This window comes from Centroberyx affinis, unplaced genomic scaffold (assembly GCF_046629955.1).
Source record: "Centroberyx affinis isolate AG114_WGS23_722 - 3 ecotype Tasmania unplaced genomic scaffold, CSIRO-AGI_Caff_v1 ptg001018l_1, whole genome shotgun sequence".
Classification (NCBI taxonomy): Eukaryota; Metazoa; Chordata; class Actinopteri; order Beryciformes; family Berycidae; genus Centroberyx; species Centroberyx affinis.
Genome location: NW_027279578.1, coordinates 1 through 18198, shown reverse-complemented (window position 1 = coordinate 18198; position 18198 = coordinate 1).

Sequence of the window (18198 nt, the reverse complement as noted above, 5' to 3'; positions counted from 1 at the left end):
AGATGCATCAAAATGGCAACTAATTCACCACATAAACAGATTTTGTGCAATTTCAGTATCTCACACTCTATACTTGGTACTATCCATACTATTTACTCCCAACCCAAAACAAAACTGCATCCTTGCTAAAGCAAACTGAATGCAATCCACTGACAAACGCTCCCTCTCTGTTTGGTTGATTTGCTCTATCAATATTCCTAATAATCAAGCAGATCCCTCAACACCGTAATCATGAAATTTGGATTCTCGGTTTGCCCATTGGAGATGGAAGCAAAACTGCCTCTCTGGCAGAGGGAAATATAAACAAAAAATTATTGAATACTGAGAGGAGACAGAACTGTTCCCTATTCCCAATCATTTCCCATTGACAGTTACCAAGATGATGCATGCAGATGAAATGGAGACAATGAAAAATACAATTTATGAAAAAAGCTGGGAAATATATGAGCTGTGTAAAGAGCAGGCTGTCTTACAACACCTATGGGGACGCATCGTCATTAATTCAGGAGATGCGACATGCTTGTTGCCCTCAAAATTCATTGTTCATATTTCTCCATCCTATTTCCCAATCATAACATGCCCTATGCCAATGATAATCGCCCCGGATCTGGATATTCATAAGGAGCTCAGTGCCTATTCTGGCAACACTAACAGCATGTAAACTAAAGGAAAACACTGTGTTTGTTGATATTTGAAAAGCCCACTGTGCATGTCCAGATTTGTTGGGTATATTAGGTTCACAAAGCAAAGTTTGAGTTTTGTTCTCAAACGTCAGCCATGTGTTCTGAATCATGGGAAAAAGGAGGGGTGGAGATGGGAGTTCCTGTCATCAAAGAAGAGAAAAAACGAAGTGTTGATTGGATGAGTGAGGCGAGAAAAGTCATCATTGTGTGTTTTGTTTTTTTTCTTTTTGGAGATGCGTGAGGAGGGAGCAGGCCTCGCTCTCGCTTCGTAATCCTTTTCTGTGTGAGTGTGTGTGTGTGTGTGTGTGTGACTGTGGTCTGTAAGCTGTGCTCTCGCTAAGGGATGTAAACATATGTATGCGGTGTATCGATAATGTTCCCTCTCTGAATGCTACACATCAAAAGTAGCTTCCCACTGAGCCCAAACATGTCAGCCGCCAACAGCTCTCTGAAACCACTTATCTCACAGTAGGACAGCATAACAGATGTGCATGGGAGCCCAGATCTAGTGCTTGCATACAAGTGTGTATGCATGCAAGTCTTAAGTTGTTTATCCCAAACCAGGATACTTTGGAATCTCCAGTTGCTCAATGTAACATTGTGAAATAGTATGGAAAATATTGCATATTGTTACTTTAAACATTGTAGTTTTGATTGTACCATTTGTAGTTACAATAGGAGGCATAGGGTGAAGAATGGAGTCCTGTGGAACACCATGTGTTGTTGTACACATGGTGTTCCACAGGGCTCCATTCTTGGGCCCTTGTTGTTCCAGGTCTAACTGGAACAATTACAAATACCTTTTGATCACATGGTACCTTATTTTGTCATTCAAAATGTTTCTCCCATAAAGGTGGTTATGGAACTCGGCTCTCTGTGCCCTGACTGAAATTGCATAGACATCCATAGGTGATCACAAAAAGGCATATGCATGATGTTGTGCATTTGTAGGGGAGTCAAATGCAACAGGCAAACGTTGGTCAGCGGTAAACTCACTCAGCACCACTACTTTCTTGAGAACAACACACACGCAATTTAAATAGACTCAAAGGGAATTATAGCAGAAGACCCTGTGGCTCAGAAATTCAGTTTTGATTCAGTCTCTTGGTGAGACTTGTAGAAACATGGTCAAGAAATGAATAACTTCGGGATAAATTATTTTGCTTGACTAAATGCTGCACACACCCAGTGGAAATCATGTTTAGGCCTGTGGACCAGGCTGTATATCTATTGTCCATATGGTAGCCTATATGTAATATCCAACATTCATTATTTTGCTTGACTAAATGCTATGCACTCAGTCATTTGATTTGTTAAACTATTTGGGGCTTTGGTGCACTGTTAATTAGCTATATGGGGCATTTAAAAATATGATCAAAGAAAGTGAGTTCGCTTTATTCAAGGAAATGTTAATATGTAAATAAATGTCTTCTCCTTAAGTTGATTAATATTGACTAATTTCTCAATGTGGCCTTCACTGACTCCCCCAATATAGAGAGGCAGCTCTGATTAAATCAAACCATTTCCCTCACTTTAATTCAAATTTAAACATGAGTAAGTGTTGCCAATAGCAATGGAGTCATCCACTGGTTGTGGAAGTGGATTCACAATAAACTAGTTTTCCCTTTTGCTATAGTACAACTCTCCAAGCCAGCACTTCAAACCACTATAGATTAAAAATCCAGCAAAAATATCGCTTTTTCACAACCAGTTAGTTAAAAGCAGTGGTGTAGTGGAAGATAAGATGATGGGTAAACTTTGAACTGCAGGTATCAACATAAGACAAACAACCACCATTACAAAAAGAGCAAACTATTGTATTTTCAGAGTAGCATTAATTTGTATATTGTATTGAAGGGACCTTATTTTGACATTACTTTTTATCATTGTCATACTTCTTGCTATTAATATAGTTTATGAATTGACTACGGATTTAGATCATCAAGAATTATATCAGCTTGAAAGGGTAGGCGAACCATTTCAGTGATAAAATTGGTGTAAACTGAATTGGGAACACCAAAGTATCACTGCAGACCCCAGACAAGAGGCACTGATTTACCAGTCAACTGTTTGAGTCTAGGTAAAGCCGATCTCTCAAGTGTTATATGACTGCTAACATGTGAGTGTCCCTCCACTAAGCCAACTGGTGATAAATCACAACAGAGCCCAGGGAAAATATTTGGAAAAGCAGTAAGCAAGGAAGCAACTGGATACTGGGTAAGCAAAAAATACAATAACAAGAGGAAATTGAATTATCCATCTTTGAGAGCAAAGTTCAGCCGTGATGTCATGCTGTTATCTTGCCTAGAGAATGTAAAAGGACGAGTACAGTAAACTTTTACTAGTGTCTGACAATCAGTAAGTATAGCTGAAATATTTAAACTAACAAGCATAAACGGCATTTAAAAGATAAATAGGTTTGAGGTTTTGCTATAAGTCCTTCCAGCAATGATTCAAACTCATTCGGAATGGGAATTCACACTGTTTGGCAGTGGATCTCAGGTCACCTATGAGGCACCTTTCAGCTCGCTTTTGTGCAGCTGGGGCAGGGGCATCCATGCAGACCAGCATGGAGGAGATCTAGTTTGTTTGAGGCCATCCCAGGCGCCAAATCCCAGCACCAGTCCTAAGGGCACCTCTGCCCCCTCGCAGATACCCCCCAATGTGTCGTTTCAAAGCAGCAGTGCCACTACTGCTGGGATGAGAACGTTAAACGGCGGCTCGAGTTTCTCAGGGCCCGGCCTGAGGGGGGGCTGGAGTTGGGGGGAGGCTGAGTAGACTGAAGTGGCGGTATCGCTTTACTCTGAGTGACTGGAGCTCTACCTACTGCTGGCACAGAGACAAACCACCAAGGCAGACTGCCATCCACCGCAGGAGCCACATGGTTAGACTCCGTTCGCATGCTGTGAGAGTTAAAGCTTAGCCCGGCGAGGGCCAATGTTGACGAGCGTACAGCTTGAGAGGTAAAGAAGAGGCTAAATGGGTTGAAGGGCTGCAGCACAGAGCATTGTACAGACTCATTTTGTTAACTTATATGCTACAAATTAAAAGACTTAAAGCGGCATTAAGGAATTCAGGATTTAGACAAACGTCCTTGGTCGCAAATGTTTGCGACCAAGGAATTGCAACAACATCGACAAGTTTCTGGCACAGCCTACGGTAGCCTGTAATTGACAAAAATATAAAGTCACACAGTTAAGATACTGGAATAATAACACTGCATTGTCATATGCTTTTTTGGTGAAAACCTTACTTAATATACCGTTAAATATTCCTACGTAAACCGCTAGAAAGTAAGTAACAAGGCAGGAGGGAAAGAAAGCAATTAGAACCCATAGGTGGGTGGAAGTTATTGTAGCAGCACGGTCAAGGGGGAGGGGAGGACAGATCCATCATGGGGTGGCAGAGGCTTTAATCCCTTTGATCCCGGGACAAACAGCAACGCCGGTCCGCTTGCTGGGAGACAGGGGAAGGAGAAGGAGGGGATGACTCACGGCCAGTTTAAGAGGACGTTCTCATCATCCGCTCAGAATGTCAGGCATGCACGGGAGACTGCCAAGCCCCTGCGGACCCCAAGGATTTGTGGCCTTCTCGACTTAGGGTCCATCCAAGTGTGGTGGAGGGAGGGCGACATGAGAAAACATGTCTCGAAGGAGCGGTTTTTCTCTGGCTCGTACGAGTTTCCACGGACAATCAACAAATCTAGCAGGGGGAGGCTAGTCGGCTATTTATAAGTGTCCCGATAGGAGAGGTGTGCCACACTTTCAGTCTGCTAACTGGTACCGGCTGACCTCTCACGAAATGCCGAGGCGTTCTGAGGTCACTGTGAAGAAACAGAGAAGTTTGCCAAAGAAGGGCAATATTTTATCTGTTCCTAAAACACTCAAACACCGAACCTGTTGCAGTAAACGTTGGTCTTGTGCAACAGGATTTTAAGATGCTAAGAGATAGACACACCAGAGACCGTTCATATTGAGGAAACACGTTCGTGGATATGTTCACTGCTTTTGCTTATCACAATTATTTTCTAAAAACTTCAAAGACATTTGTTTCTAGCTACTTAGCCTAGAAGTCTCTATTATCTTTGCTGCAGAGGTATCTGTCAGTTCAAGGCATTTAACCACTGTAACATGAGGACCAGGGGCCAGATTCACAAAACCCTCTTAAGAAAAAAAATCTTCTCAAGTGCCAAGTCAAATTTTTTACACCTAACATTAAGATGAACATTTATTGTAAAGCTTCATTTGGTGGAGGGCCAAGTAGGCCTCTGTCTCATGTTTATTGAAAATAAGCTAGCAAATTTTACAGCTACAAACAGCAACCAATGTTTAAATCTTTGCCCTAGTTGCCCAAAATAGGTTTTTCCCCAATTGTTTTGTAGATGGAAGCACTTTGGGTTGCCTCCTAGCCTTGTCTCCTAGCCTCAATGGCAGTAAGCCTAAAGTTTATTAACCAGAATTAATTCAGACCCTATTTTGAGAAGTTCTTAAGTAGGAAAATTAAAGAAACTTGTAAGAAATGAGACTGTTACTAAGAAAATATTGAGTAATTGCACTTAAAAGCCTTCTTAAGAACTTCCTAAAATTTCCTCGTATGTCATTTCTTAAGATCTATCATAAGAACACATTGGTGAATCCAGCCCCAGGATTGTAGAGGAGAGGTAGAATTTGCACCTGTTTATCCCATACATCTCTGAAAGCACCGAGTTTCTCTTTCGCGTCAACCAGGTCTGATATCACAGTCATCAAAGCCAATCAGTATTATGTGAATTGATTCCAGAGACATTGTTGCCCAAAAGACTGGCCTTCCCCTGTCTTCATTCCTGGCAGCTGCCTCTCTGTTTGACTTGTAGACTCCAGCTAATATTAGCAATCTAGTGTATGCATTGAAATCAGTCCGAGTCCAGTCCAGCATAATTTTCTCCATCATTTGGGGTATAAAGAGCTAACTAACCATCTATGTCTCCTTCACTGTCCAGATCACAGTCCAGATCATCAGCAGCATTGGCCTCTGTCTCTGAAACCTTTTCTCCTACATGACCGTCCCAGTCCAGAATCAAAGATAATGCTTCTTGCCTGATGAATCTTCTGGAGCTCACTGTTGAGTATGTGTATCAAGAGAGATGCTGTTGATGCTGATGATGTTGCACATAGAAAGCTTGGAAATCAGCTTTTCAGATACAGATATTTGTACCACTACCATCGCCCTCACCCTGGATGGATGGTGGATGGTGTTGGAGTCCTGAAACATCAGTCAGTCATGATGTTTTTAAACAAAAATTGACCTGCATTTTATTTCTGCACTCTGCTGCAGTGTGAATTACAGATCTGAACTACTGGATCAATTTTGACTACAATAATGGTGTACAGACTTAATAATAATAATAAAATACATCAAAGACACGTGTTTGTATTGTGCAATTACCTCAGCACATAAACGTCTAGGGACAAAATGATCTGTAACATCATCTTTGTATACAAAATCTGCAGACATTTCACAACACATCATTGTGACCAAATCTTACATATAAGTTTATATGTAAGATATAGATGACTAGGGCCACATGTGAAAAATGTATTTGAGTTCTGAGTTTGAAGTCAGAATTCTGAGAATAAAGTCAGCATTCTGACTTTATTCTCAGAATTCTGACATAATTCTCAGAATTTTGCTTTAAACTCATAATTCTGACTTAATTCTCAGAATTCTGACTTTAAACTCAGAACTCAAATACATTTTTCACGTGGCCCTAATCCTCTTCCGTAGTTTATGACCCTAAATGAGGAAAAGTCATTAATTTCAAAATTTGTGTGCTCCACAGCACACTCAAAATCTATTGAAAAGGGGTGTGAGGGTTTTCTTCAGATAGCAGCACTGTGTATCCTCACCATCTACATACTGTGAGCCCAAAAGCCCACTCCTACACGACTCCCTTTGCTGAATATCCACAAAATATTTCACTCTGCCTCCGTTTGAAGCCGAGGTTGGGTCAGAGGACCTGCGGCACAAATCATTTTAGTTGGAGGATCTCGGGGAGTGTGGGAGGGGGATAATCTGCGGGTGCCAGGGCAAGGGTTGACCGAAGAGGCACGAGAGGCGATGAAACCCTATCTGCAAAGTTTTTCATGAAGGGCTGTTATTCTAGTCATGAGCGTGGCTGGTGATCAGCTGTGGTATCCAAACAGAAAAGGCTTTTAAGGAGCTCTTGCTGGTTCCTGTGTTGTTTCTTTGGGTTTACTTTGCGTCCCCCCCTCCCCTCTTTTCTTTGCTCCCCTCTCCCGGGGGACGGAGCATATTTAGAGTTCCCGACAGCCTGCTGTGCCCGGGTGCAGGATTTACTCCCGGATACTCACCTCGGTTCTCTCCTTTGATAAATGGAGAACGCACTAGATCTTCTGGTCGCTAATAAAATAAAGCTGTTCATTTTTACAATTTGACATCCCACATGCCTCCTTGTTTGCTAATGAATAATGGAAGACTGACACAGAAGGGCAGGGAGCGAAAAAAAATTAAGAGGCTCTACTACATCATGGATGGTCCTTAAAACATCACACTTCCAAGCAGAGGGAAGAAGAGCTGGTGGGTTAGTCGTAACTATTGCTCAATATAGAAATCCATATGGATTGCTCAGCAGCAGATTCCTTTCCAAGGCTTTAGCAATGCAAAACAGTTCTTAACCCTCATCCTACCGACTGGGGTACCCACAGACCCCATAGCTATACTTTTTGTCATATCTCACATTACAATTTTTCATGACTTTGTCAATCAATTTGTTCCTAATGACTTCATATCATTGTTTTCTGTTTCTGTTTTAATTAGTGCTTTTTAAAAATACCAATGTACTGGGGTCCTGGGGGACCCCAGTCAAAAGCACCCAATTCCGCCTATATGCAGTTTTAATAGATGGAACTATTTATTGAGTTCATGTTTACCATGGGTCCTAATTTAAAGTATCACACACTATCGGGTGGGGGGTAACATTTTGCAATGATGGTTGTTTCTTACAGTAGTTTATTCTTGGGGTCCCCAGGGACCCCAGTCGGTAGTCCTTGTTGGTAGGATGAGGGTTAAAGGTGTAATAAGTAAGTTTTTTACAGGCTACAAAAACTCACTTTTCAGCCCAAGCAAACACCTCATAAAATTACCGTCTTTGACAATTTTTTTTATTCTTAAATGGTGACTGAAGCTCAACTCTAACATACAAAAACAATCTATTTTATTGAAATATCTGCAGGGTTTCTGTTCAGTTAGGGTTAGGGATGTGCGGGTTTATTACGAAATTAAGGTGTTCTCTCTTCTGGAGGTTGAATAAAGGAGGGACAGGCCAGTTGGGCCAAAGCCCTGCAGACCACCTGCTACCTCTGCATTAGTTCTGACTCAGAGGAAGTCAATGAGAAGTGGATATGGGAAAGAGGAAGGGGGCGTCAGCACAGTTTTTGTGGGGGGGCGGGTTTGGAGTAATGTGATTTGTTTCAGTGCATCTGATCTTTCGGCCCGAACCGACTTTCAAACACACTTGGACAAGTCAATAAGCCCTTTGTTTCGTCCTTGTTTCATCTTACGGCTAACACCTCCCAGTCCATTTCAAGGTACTGGGCTCAAAGGACAAAGCCTGTGAGGGCAAAAGGCTTTCCTATGGCATTCCTGGAGGTAACAGGTGGTGGGCAAGGCCTTTGTCTTTCTCTAGATCAGTGATTCTCAACCGTTGTCATATCAAGGACCCCTAATTTAGTCCACATTAGGGCCACAGACCCTCATTTGATGAGATTTTGTCTCTCAGACCCAAATCTGAGAATATTTTTATTGTCAGATATGATTTTGTCCAGAATTCCATGACTATCTGTACTGTAGGTAGAGAGATAACAGTGAAACTATGATCAAAATAGTCATTCTAAAATGACAAAATAATGAAGTTTAACAATTCATCAATTTGCTGGGGACGCCCTGGAATGCCCTCAAGGATCCCTGGTGGTCCCCGGACCCCACGTTGAGAACCACTGCTCTAGATAATAACAAAGTGTGGTGACACTAGATCACCATCTGACTTTTTTTGCGTTGGTCCCATCCTCGAACCCTATGGTCTCCAACCATGGGACACAGAGAGCCAAGAGTCGGTTTTCATTCCAACCAAACACTACAGCAGTTGATTTCACTGATTAGAACTTTAGAAAAAATTAGATTGTAGTGATTGGTTGGAATGAAAACCTGGATGCACATGATTGGAAACCAGTCCCATGATCCTTTGGCTGATACTGGAGTCTTTGGTTTGATGGTTGATTAGGCTTGGTTCAGTGGGGACACAGTTACTTAGACAGTTACCCAGTTACTTAGTTAAGAGTGTGACCAAATCTATTCTCAACTCTTCCTCCAATTTTTTTCTGCGCACGACACAAATAGGAGATTAGTTGCCCCAGATCTCTGCCAGTGCTTTGTCCAGGACAAAGTGTTGGGTGAGCTTAGTGTCACAGTTAGCGATAAAAGTACAACTCAGTGTCAGTCAGCCACAGAAACGCGGGGGTGTGCGAGCTAATCCCATTAGGAAATGAGGAGGGCGCGGAAGAAAAGGACCATAGCTGGAGGAAACAGGGGGGGAGTGGGATGAGATTATACTGCATGTTAGGGGTCGATGGCAGCAGTTCTTCCACCACAGAAGCATGTGGGTTGTCAGTTCTGTGGTGAGTGCCAGAGCTAGATTAGATTTACACTGCCTGTCAAAAGTTTGGACCCACCTCATTGAATGCACTATGTTTCTCATTCTCTTAAAGCCATTTTGATCTAAAGGCTTCTGCTTAAATGCTTGCACTGCAAAAAATCTCCATCTTAATAAGTCATTTAGTCTATTATTGAGTCCTAAAATCGAATTTTTCTTAAAACAAGTGAAAGAATCTGCCACTGTGTTGAGATAATTCCACTTGTTTCCATTGCAGTTTCACTTTTTTTTTTTTTTCTAGAAATGAGTGTTAATATGTTTAAACAAGTCAGAATTAGGCAGATCACTGCACTGCTATCAAGAAAAATGACACTTGATTCTACAAAATTCTTGATTTACAGCAGAAAAGTGAAATCATCTCACCCCAGTGGCAGATTTTTTCACTTATTTTACAAAAATTGGGATTTTACGACTCATTATTAGACTAAATGACTTGTTAAGATGGAGGTTTTTTGCAGTGTGAAATTTGTTTCTTAGACAAATTTGAAATTTGATTCTTTCCAAAGCCTGTTTTTCCATCAAGGCAAAGGGCGGCTACTTTCAAGAATCTAAAATATAAGATAGTTTTGATTTGTTTAACACTTTTTTGGTCGCTGCATAATTCCATTTGTGTTATTTCATAGTTTCGATCTCTTTACTATTATTCTAAAATGTGGAAAATAGTAAAAATAAAGAAAAATGTGGTGTGTCCAAACTTTTGACTGGCAGGGTATATTGGAAAGTGAAAAAAAAAAAAAAAAAAAAAGCCATTAGCTGGAAAAACTGACATTGACCAATCGAAGGAAAATCAGAAATCCATTTTTTTTTGTTTTTTTGTTTTAAATCTGGGGACACTACAATTTATGGATAATAATTAATTGAGAACAATTTTGTGTATCAGGTGGTGAATTTCTACACGTACTGTAATACAGCTTTCTTATTCATGTATATAGAAATACTCAACCTCATATTTTTTCATTTTATTTATTCAATCGTTATTTTTTTCATAATTTTTTCATAATTCCTTCCTTTATTGTATTATGTTGCTTACTGCTGTCAATTTAAATTAAAATACCAATAAACATATCCTTGAATAAAAAGAAAAAAATATGCTGATCTAGCGGCCTCAACCTATTTATGAATTTTCAATCTTCTCTCTTAAATGTATATACTAAATATTGAATTTCACATGTCCGGCCCGCTGCAGCTTAAACGGTTATGGCGAAAAGTTAACTTCGGGCCTTTCCTCAGATGCCTCTGCAGGGGAAAGGGGGTCACGGTGGCACCCATCTCCCCACAGGCTGGTAGAATGTGGTGCCTGGGTGTGAAAGCGGGTGCCTGGGTACAAAGAACCAGTATGGGAGCACTTGCCACCACGGTGCCACCGTCTCCTCACACCAGGGTGACGCCTGGAGGGAGAAACCACATGGTGTTTGGACAAGCATTCCTCCAGTCAGGGAAAGTGTGTGAGGGACGAGGATTTGGAGAAAGCATTTGTGACTGATTGTGGGTGGTGTGAGAGGCTCTGATTGCATCTATGTAGCTAGAAAGTTGTTGAACTGGCAAATCATGTATGTTCCGCTGCTTTGGCATTGCCTGTAATGACTTAACACTGTTCTGATGAGTTAACCTAATGAGCAAGAAGGTGCTAGTTAAGTAGCATTAACAGAGGTGTGACCAAGTCAACTTTGCTCGATCCCAAGTCAGTCGCAAGTCTCGAGGCACAAGTCTCAAGTCAAGTCCCAAGTCTAAATGTAGATTACCAAGTCAAGTCCAAGTCAAGTCCATGTCATTAATGTCAAGTCTCAAGTCTAAATGTAGAACAGCAAGTCAAGTCAGAACAAATCAAGAGTCCAGTATCAATTTAATATCTTAAAGAAAACTAAATATCTAGGACTTTTCAATGCAATATGGTTTTAATAGGATAAAAACTTGGTGAGAGCATCATGAGTTTGATTTCTAGAATCAGTTTCAACTTCAATAAATTCAATCATTCCATACAAATTCAGAAAACAGAATTTAAATTCAGTCGTCTGCCGGAACAAATCTCATCACTTTCAATCTAAGTCATTTACACAAACACAAGATCTCAAGTCAAGACTTTAGAAACCTTTTCAAGTCATCAAAGTACAAGTCAGAGTCAAGTCCCAAGTCAGCAGAACCCAAGTCAAGTCAAGTCTCAAGTCTTCTCTTCATGCATCAAGTCAAGACTCAAGCAATTCAAACTGTGACTCGAGTCTGTCTTGAGTCCAAGTCATGTGACTCGAGTCCCCACCAAGGAAAAACTAAACTAAAATTCTCCATGTATCGTTTTTAAGACATTTATTCCTCTAGTTTTTCAGATAAAAAGGTCTGGAGAACTGGGAAGCTTTGATTGGCTGTAATCGACTTCTCACCCAGACAGGACTACTGTTCATGAAACAAAATCACGTCAGTAGGGAAAGAAGGATGCATGGAAATCCTATGAAAAGTTTTATCTGTAACAGTCATATGTTTCTTCCCCAGCTTAAGTCATCATTTCCCTCAACTGGTTTTATGTGGCAAATCTGCAAAACCTGCTTGAAACAAGACAAGCCTTAAAAGTCCACAGTGGCTGGAAGGGACTACTTTTTTTGTAATTATATGGTATTAAAGTAGACCCAGTCTGTGATCCTCAGTGAACTGAGCTCTGGATATGGATCTGTCTTGCTGAGAGGGTCAAGTATGGGCTATTCCAACTCTAGCATTAACAAATAAACAGTCCCAGTTTGAAGAACAGGAAGAGGAGGATGTGTTGTGTCTAGCACCCAATGACATTTTAAGGCTTGTATCTGCAGCTCGGTGGGAGACCACATTCTAGAGCAGTGATTCTCAACCTTTTTCATATCAAAGACCCCTAATTTAGTCCATTAGGGCCCCAGACCCCCATTTGATGAGATTTTGTCTCTCAGACCCAAATCTGAGGATATTCTTATTGTTAGATATGATTTTGTCCAGAATTCCATGACTATCTGTATTGTATAGAGAGATAACAGTGAAACTATGATCAAAATAGTCATTCTTCTACATTCTCTAATTGTGTTATCTTCGGTTTAACAATTCATCAATTTGCTGGGGACCCCCTAGAACCCCCTCAAGGACCCCTGGTGGTCCCCGGACCCCACGTTGAGAACCGCTGTACACGATGAAATTGTAACTCTGTGTATTTTGTGTTGAATACGTTTTGTCCAAACGCCTCTTTCTCTCTAAACCCCAAACCCCTTAAGGACCATAGCAGAATTAAGCCTCAGAGCTTTATTGTGTTATCCATGTTCATTTTCTATTTGTGTGTGTGTGTATGTCTAGAGCATCCTGTTGTAGATTTTTAACGATTTATCCAGTAACTTCATTCAGCCATTCAAAAGGACTCAACAGTAGTAGAAAGCGAGTGTAAAGTGTTCTAAAAATGATGAATCATTTCATGCATTAACATCTGGCCAAAAATGATATCAAATGTTGCTTTTCCAAGAGTCCCTGAGCAGAAATAAAGTGCAGCCTGTCTGTACTCTGGAATTATTGCCAGCAGGTAAGCAATCCATATGATTTCATCAGCTATTCAGCCAAATATAGTCATGCAAGGTCCAAAAATATTAGGAGAATGCATGAATTTTACATAAAGACAGGGATATGCATATGTGCAAAGGTAGTGGCTAATCTGGAGTACGCACTCAGTAAGCAACTTCTATTAAAAGAATGCTTTATGGCCATCAGAGAGTAAATATTGCCAATACTCAGGGACAACTGGCCAAAAAGCCTCTTAATATTTTTTCAGATAGTGAACATCCCCATAGAGTGAACTTGCTCTATGAGAGAGCTTATGAGGATTGACTGCCTTTGATAAAAAATCCCTTACAACTCCCTTGTATTGTGGAACCGTTTTTTTTTCCTCGCGTGGGTGGATGAGACAAGAGGGACAATTCGGAGTGTTGTAATGTTGAAAACATGCAGGACGGTTCAGAGGAATCCTCACATCAGCGTCTGTGAACCTGGGTCCTGACCTCCACTTAATTAAAAAACAACACTTAATAAGACGATGCAGCAGCGGTCCTTGTTCAAAAAAGCCCGTATCAGCACATATCAGCACAACAATATCCCAGTGTCTCACACACAAAGGGACAAAGCATACAATTATATGGAAAATGTCATGATTCAGTACTGCCTTTGCCAGTTGGTAACAACTGCAATGTCAAAATAGAAGGTTAAGACTTTCTGTTTCATTCCACCACTGCTCATTTGTTCTTAAACCAATGAAGCTTTACTCTGATTTAGGCTGAGGGTAAATAATGAGAATAATATGATCCTTCATTGATACCTGTACTGCCATAAAGGCAAGTAGTAAAAGGTCAAAGGTCAAAACTATAAATACTCCCATAAATGCTATTATTATGATATATAATCCACTTCTGTACCAACAATACTTGTACCAGGACAGGATAAACTCTGAAGTCCTTTTTTTTCAAATTCACTTCTCACACAGTCACATGTGAAAACCCACAACTGCTCTTAAAACCCATTTTTTCAAACTAGCTTACTCACTTTAACTGCATCAACTGCTTCCTATTTTATACTACAATATCGATTTTGAACTCATTGCTGAGCTATGCTCTGTTGCTTATTGCATGTTGATTGTACTGATGTCTTATTACTGGTGCTTTGTTGTTTATTGTATGTTTTATTACTGATCTTATATGATGTAAGGTGATTGTACTGATGTCTTATTACTGGTGCTTTGTTGTTTACTGTATGTTCTATTACTGATCTTATATGATGTAAGGTGACCTTGAGTGCCATGAAAGGCGCCATTAAATAAAATGTATCATTATTATTATTATTACACGTGAATTCAAAGCACATGTGCTTTTTGGACACGTGTTTGTTGACATGTGAACATGTCGAATTTCCCATTGACATTTTCACCTGTGAATTTCACGTCTCTTTGCATGTGAAATGAAGTTTCACATGTGAAACTAATATTGTCAACAGCATGTGCAACATTGCACGTGGCAAAAACACTTTTCGCCTATGAATCGAAATTTTCAAATCTTAAGTAAACGCTTATGTCAGAAGACAATGTGAAAAAATAAATTGATTTTAAAATATAATATTAAAACCAACATGTGTCCAAAAAGCATATGCGCTTTGAATTCATGTGTGGGTTTTCACGTGACTTAGGATACACACACACATGCATGCACACACCCACACATGCCCCCTCCAAAATACATACAATTTCACATTACTACGGTGGCCCTGAGGGTCAAAACACAACGACATTTCAGAAAACACGACATTTCAGAAAAAAACATTTCTGAAATGTTGTGTTTTGTGAAATGTCGTTGTGTTTTGTGAAATGTCGTTGTGTTCTGTGAAATGTCGTTGTTTCGACCCTCAGGGCCACCATACATTAACCCCTTTTTTAATGCAAAAACACGACATTTCAGAAAACACAACGACATTTCAGAAAAAAACATTTCTGAAATGTTGTGTTTTGTGAAATGTCATTGTGTTTTCTGAAATGTCGTTGTGTTTTGTGAAATGTTGTGTTTTGTGAAATGTTGTGTTTTCTGAAATGTCGTTGTGTTTCGACCCTCAGGGCCACCGTACATTAACCCCTTTTTCAACGCGAAACCTCCAACATTCTCACTGGTTAGCGATACATCCAAACCTCGGCTTTCCCAACCCTCCGAATCAGCAGAGACTCTTGCATTACAAAAAAAAAAAAAAAAAAGCACAATAAGATCATCAGCGCTGCAGTTAACATCAGTGTAATCACTTGTACATCTAGTTTGACAAGTTCTGACGAAAGTGAGAGCAGAGGATTGATCCATTTCCATTCTAAGACTGAAGCGAGCTCCACACCCAGAGTTATTTGGCGATACGGCGAGGCGCGATGCCGAAAAACAAGAAACCGCACGCCGATTAAGACGCCGTTTAAGAAGTGGGTTGAGGTGTGGCGTGGGGGGGGGGGGGGGGTGGGGTGGGGGGGGAGGCATTAGGGTTTACAGGACAGGTAATTACAGGGCGCTGCTGGCTGGCTGCTGCCTCCATGGCACGCCGCTGTCGGGGCTTTGAACTTTACCTGCAGTCTGATTAATGGCTCCTCAATGAGGCCGTAAAAGCCAGAGAGGGTGTGAATTATCTAAATCATCTCGAAGAATAATGTAGTTGTCATGCACCGGAGAGGAGCTGGGTGACAGGAGAGAATAGAGTAGAATAGGATAGAATGGAGTCGAATACAGTAGAATACAGTAGAATAGGATAGGATAGAATAGAGTTGAATACAGTAGAATAGGATAGGATAGAATAGAATAGAATAGAGTTGAATACAGTAGAATAGGATAGAATGGAGTCGAATACAGTAGAATACAGTAGAATAGAATAGAATAGAATAGAGTTGAATACAGTAGGATAGGATAGAATAGAATAGAATAGAATAGAATAGAATAGAGTTGAATACAGTAGAATAGGATAGAATGGAGTCGAATACAGTAGAATACAGTAGAATAGAATAGAATAGAATAGAGTTGAATACAGTAGAATAGGATAGGATAGAATAGAATAGAATAGAATAGAATAGAATAGTGTTGAATACAGTAGAATAGGATAGAATAGAATAGAATAGAATAGAGTTGAATACAGTAGAATAGGATAGGATAGAATAGAATAGAATAGAATAGAATAGAGTTGAATACAGTAGAATAGGATAGAATAGAATAGAATAGAATAGAATGAATGGAATGGAATAGAGTAGAAAAGAGTAGAATAGGATAGAATGGAATAGAGTAGAATAGAGTAGAATAGAGTTGAATAGAATAGAATGGAATGGAATAGAATAGAGTCGAATAGAATAGAATGGAATGGAATAGAGTAGAATAGAATGGAATAGAATAGAGTCAAATACAGAAGAATAGAATAGAATAAAATGGAATAGAGTAGAATAGAATAGAATAGAATAGAATAGAATAGAATAGAGTAGAATGGAATGGAATGGAATGGAATGGAATAGAGTAGAATAGAGTAGAATAGAATAGAATGGAATAGAGTAGAATATAATAAAATAGAGTAGAATAGAATAGAGTAGAATAGAGTCAAATAGAATAGAATAGAGTAGAGTTGAATAGAATAGAACAGAGTAGAAAAGAATAGAATAGAAAACTCATTGAGGCAATTTGTTTTGCAGCTTAAGAACAGTTGAAGCTTCAGCACACTAACATCACTTGTTTCAGAGTTTCAGTGCTATGTTATGATGTCAACCCTCAGGTCAGGTGACATGCACACTTATCAAGATAAAGTACAAGTACATACTATAAAATGCATGTAATACAATATGTACATATCTGGATAAAGTGCATACTGTGAAGTGCATAGCTCATAATGCAGCAGCATATTTAACTACATGAGTTAAATCATTTATGCATAGATGGCATGATGATGACATAATGGCATAACAGTAGGTTTTGAAGTATGGTTTAGAGCAGTGATTCTCAACCTTTTTCATATCAAGGACCCCTAATTTAGTCCACATTAGGGCCACGGACCCCCATTTGATGACCCAAATCTGAGAATATTTTTATTGTTCGATATGATTTTGTCCAGAATTCCATGACTATCTGTATTGTAGGTAGAGAGATAAAAGAAAAATTATGATCAAAACAGTCATTCTTCTACATTCTCTAATGGTATTAACTTAATGCTGAAGTTTAACACTTCACATTAAGTCCCATTAAATCCCACATTAATAACCTAATTTCCTTTCATGTTACTTATACTTCATTTTTAGGTTGTAATAAAGAATTTTGAACACTATTTTCCCAAAATGCACCTCTTGCAAGTGATGTGATATTCAGTCTTTTCAATGCATCTCAGTGAGATTGTAGTAAAAGTCAGAGACAGGAAAAGTTCACTGATAGGTATTTTTCAGTTATAGCTGCAGAAGGATTATGATTTATGTCTTCTTTGACACTTCAGGAGCTGGACTGCCATCCATCACTGAACCTCAACCTCAGTACTTTTATGAGTTTATTGCATTTAAAGGACTTCATGTTGTTTAACAATAAAGAAACATAGTGTAAGAACAATTCTGACAGAAAAACATAATTCAAATCCCTTAGTAGAAGATAAAGAGGAAGTATGAGTAATTTATAAAAATAAGTTAATATAATTTTTTTTTTTGCTATTGAAATTAATCAAATCAAACACGGAAGCTGAATTTGAAGTAACTTTTTGATTTTTTTTTTTTTACATTAACACACATTTGTCGAATTTTTTCCACGTTGACAAAACTTTTTCTTTGCGTAGATTTGAGAGAAAAATCCAAATTTTGAAATTGTACAAGTTGTAAAATAACAATATGGGGGAATATTTCTTAAGCAGCTAACTACAGAGATCCATTCATTTCAGTTGTGGGTGTCTTGTATCTTGTTTTTATTCATATTCATATTCATCAGAGTTTAATAATGTCTTACTGTTTTTCATATTGACCAATAATTCTCATCACCCTCTCTCCTACCTGCAGACATTTCTCATGTCAATTTCTATCATCTGATTTTCTGCCCAGGGTTTGATCCAGAAATTAAACCCCAAACTCTTGGCTGTTTCTTAGGCCGGCGGTTCCCCAACGTGGGGTCCGGGGACACCCAGTGGGTCCTTGAGGGGAATTCCAGGCGGTCAGTCTTAATTTCATTATGATGTCACTCCCTAGAACGGTGGTTCTCAACGTGGGGTCCGGGGACCACCAGGGGGTCCTTGAGGGGGTTCCGGGGGGTCCCCAGCAAATTGATGAATTATTAAACTTCAGCATTATTTCATTTA